General features: G+C 40.6%; 1 long non-coding RNA gene across 1 annotated transcript; it reads right to left on the bottom strand.

Annotated features, from left to right (window-relative positions):
• Window positions 1-1,277: 1,277 nt before the first annotated feature.
• On the bottom strand, window positions 1,278-2,860 carry LOC139847169 (uncharacterized). The gene is made up of 3 exons (XR_011759352.1): window positions 2,712-2,860; window positions 1,891-1,954; window positions 1,278-1,342 (listed from the first exon to the last, which is right to left on the bottom strand). It is a non-coding gene; the product is annotated as an uncharacterized lncRNA (long non-coding RNA).
• Between the last annotated feature and the right edge of the window lie 1,552 nt (window positions 2,861-4,412).

Raw genomic sequence — 4,412 nt, forward strand, 5'->3', positions numbered from 1 at the left:
GAACAATACTCCTCTATCATTCTTTGCTTCAGAGTGTCCCAAGGTAGGGTATAAGCGTGATCTTGACCCAGGGATTGAGCATAGTTGTTCCACCAGGTGAGCGCACTGTCCGACAGTGTCCCCGTAGTAAAACCTACCCGGTCATTATCATTACACCCACTAATGCGAAAAACTGACTCAAGCTTCTCAAACCATCGAGTGAGACCAACTGGTCCCTCAGTTCCGTTGAAAGAATGCGGGTTGCAACTAGTGAATGTTTTGTAAGAACATCCATTACGGCCTTGAGTGCTGTTCCCATTGGTGTTGCTCGAACAACCACGATCATTAATGTTTCGTGCGTTGTTGAATTCTCTCAGTAGTTCAGCTCTTTCGGCCGTGATACCTTCGGCGACCATTCTCCTGATTTGAGCGGCGGTTGATTCCTTCGGGGGCATCTTCAACACAGAAGAACACACTAGGTCAGTGTCAAAACAATGCTATATATGAAAATATACTAGCAACGAGTGTTGAAGACTAGTAAATACTAATAGTACGAAAATATTCGTTAGTAGTGAGAAGTAGTGTAAGTAGTATTAGTAGTGATAGTAGTGATAGTAGTGGTAGTAGTGACACTAGTGGTGATAGTAGTGGTACTGGCGTTACATAGTAGTAGGAGTAGTAGTAACACTAAGTAGTAACATTAATGGTAATCATGGTAGTATCAAATAACACAAGCATTATAAATAGTACAATGTTACAAAATATAAAATAATACCACATGCAATAAAAGATAGTAATTATTCGTAGCATAATCCACTATTAATATAATAAAATACAAAGTGTGATAAACCAAATCCCAAAAGTAATAACTCAAACAATAATCATAATGTACTTGTAACGACTCAACCCGTTATCCAATCGAATATGCAGCAAAAGATTTCTTTTTATTTCAGAAGGGTGCGCGGCGCGCAACCCTTTAGGTGCACGGCGCGCACAAGGCCTGACAGCCTCTGTCCGGATTTTCCAAATTTTGATTAAAGATCTCCCACTTCCCGACACTTTTAGACGAAACGCTTTTCACAACACATTATAATAAACAAGACTAACGCGTTCCAATAATAAAACGAGTTTTACGACATCGGGCCCATGTCGGCCGTTTTACGACTTTCGTACAAAATACAAGTTTCAATCTCAATTTACACTTAGACGAGTTAGGACTCTATAACCCAACCCGATACCAAGAGCATAATCCCGAGGACTACCAAATCCCCAAACCACGTTCAAATATCTTATAGCTACCCCGTCGAGCCCCAGCGCTCCTACACATCTAGTCTAACGACTAACTAGCTTCATAACACGATACCTGTAAAAAGGTAAACAACGAGAGGGTAAGCTAACGCTTAGTGAATGCAATAATTATACATATACATATATAATATACCTACTTGCAAACACTTACACAAATACCTCATACACGCTAGCAATTTATATAGCATACCATCGCAAAGTATAACGCTACAATCTTCAAGACCACAAGCTAGCACAACAATAGCATATATAACTCGAATAATATATTATGCTACATTACAACACGTAATTAAGGTTAACCAACACACAAGGGAATGGTACTTCGAATTTCCCATCGGTGTTCATAACAACCGTTAGTGTACAACGAAATATATCACTAACCCCGAGGTGACACGAACAACGAAATATCCGTTCAAGCAATCGTTAGTGTACAACGAAATATATCACTAACTCTTGGGCAATTTGGACAACGAAATATCCATCGTTACTGTACAACGAAATATATCACTAACTCTTGGTGGTATAAACAACATATACCCCGGCCCCTTCCCCGCCCTACAAATAGATACATTATATACACACATGTATAATCATTCAACTCACCTCGAGATGCCCGCACAAATCATATATGTAAACCGCCTCCAAACGCAACCGAGCAAGCTTTTACCTATAATACGCATATAGATATACACACAATCAACATACATTCTCTACAAGAGAATTCGACTTCAACACCCTTAACCTAGGGTTTATACCTACTTCCACAATCCGTCCATTTAGACACCTAAAGTGGACTTCACCAATTACCACTACGGATGGTAATTCCGACCCATTCAACAAGTACAATTTAACCTAAATTATACTTGACGCCATTTAAACCAACCTAGGTCTTAACACTAAATTACTACTTAGGTAGTAATCATATCAAACGCCGTTAAACACTTAACAAAGTGCTTATCATCCAATTAATCCAAACTTAGTGTCATTACCAAATTTGACCCAATTCATTTCACCCATTTTGACATAAGTCCCGAAAATGCCCAAAATCACTAACGACTAGTGATTATATTTTCAAAACACCAATTAACACCTAAATCAAACATTTATATACTTGATTCATCAAATATTGACCTCATATCTTAGTTTGACTCCAAATCAAGGTTAACACCCATTTTAACCAACTAACATGTTCTTATGAACATCTAAATCACCAACACACTTACAATCTAGTGATTAACACCCAAACCAATGACAAATGCTTCCAAATTTGTCATCTAACCCTAAACCTACAATAATTGGGTTTAATTACACTAACAATACCCATAACCCCCAAATTTCACAAGAAATGGGGTTTATAACCCTAACTACCTCAAACCCAAACCCCAAATCAAAATCAAAGTAATTAAATCGAATCTAGGGTTTACCTCAACTCCAAAACCGAGCTAGTAACAAGAAACACCAAGGAGAACCAAAACTCGCTTTCAATTTGGGCAAAAATCACCATCTTCATCATCCATTCAAGCTTCCTCTCTCTAGAACTCTCTCTCTCTCTCTCTCTAATATAAGATGGGAGTGTTTGTGGATGTGAAAGTGATCCAAAACTACATCCAATCCAGCTGATATGGCCTTAGATCCGGCCTCAAGTGAAATGACCAAAAAGCCCCTCATTTAATTCAAATTGGAAAAAGACAGAAATCTGTCGCAGGCATGGTGCGCGGCGCGCACCCTTAACCCTGCGCGGCGCGCACAAGGGTCTGCACAGACTGTCTGCTTTTAAATTTATACCACGCTTCACCCATCCTACGTACATCATTTTAACTCTATGTACCATAAATATTTGAGTGTTACAACTCTCCCCCACTTAGAATCGATCACGTCCTCGTGATCCGCACCACATACTAGAAGTTAAGCACTCCCCCTTGAACCTTCCCGCTTCCAACGCGGGGTCACACATGTAGTAATCACGCATTCGAATCCTCGCCTCGTACACTAACGCATCACATTTTACATCAATATTGGGTAATCAACCATCGAGTCAAAACAACCGTTTGCGCCTACACCGAGTACCCAACTCGTACAATACATTTCACACTCAACCCAAAGTAGAACAATTCACCGACAACCATCGTCGTCACGCTTCCTTAAAACTCAGTACTCCATCGGTTCTTAAACGTACTACTCAACCGATCATTCATGAATATTATCTAGACCAAGAACCTAGCTTCTTCCGGCTCCACACCGGATCATTCCTTCAACGAAGAAATTTCGGGAATCCCAAAATAATCACTTCAGGGGTACCACCTTCCCACCGATCAATCCGCACACGACTATATGTCACTGGATTAATCCAGGACGACAATAGTACACCGCGAGTTAGACGAAACATCAACAAAAAATTTCCACAATTAGCCAGACGACTCACAAAATAGTCACCAAATCCGGGTGAACCTTCTTACCTAGACCGTCCGTTAGGGATGGTCTCGACATTTTGATGCGACCTACGGGTCACTTCACTAGGGTACACACTCGTGCAACCAAACAACATCCGCGTGTCTCTACGTGAGATAATCAATACCGACACTCTTGCCTCACAATCGTCCATAAAGTGGAATAATCCACTGAAAATTTCTAATATCACATTTCCCGATAGGGAAAATACAGATATCAAACTCATACTCCCTCAACAGTACTACCCGTGTTTCACACCAACCCAGATTTTTCAATACGGGAGCACTCGCAACGACCTCTTCATTCTCTCACTCCGGGATCTCAAACTTCACCTTTGGTCTCGTACCGCACATTGGTACTATACGACCACCTTACATAGGAAGTCTTACACTTCCTTCGATCCCATCATCACAATATTCACGCATAACATTCCCAAATAATAACTCACAATCGTAATGCACGATCTCGAGTCGACATCAAAAACCCGTCACTCTTCCTCGTTAGGAACTCTGAACACCTATTGAGGCTTAGCAGGGTACACCCCGACATTTCACCATACAAACACCAATGAAGCTTCCTTGTTACATCAGTAAAAGAAACTCTCCCACTTAGGATTTAGCTCCATTTCTCACCGCCAAGATGATAATATCCTGCGGAATTCCCATTTCACGAAACAC

Source organism: Rutidosis leptorrhynchoides, chromosome 5 (genome assembly GCF_046630445.1).
Source record: "Rutidosis leptorrhynchoides isolate AG116_Rl617_1_P2 chromosome 5, CSIRO_AGI_Rlap_v1, whole genome shotgun sequence".
Lineage (NCBI taxonomy): Eukaryota > Viridiplantae > Streptophyta > Magnoliopsida > Asterales > Asteraceae > Rutidosis > Rutidosis leptorrhynchoides.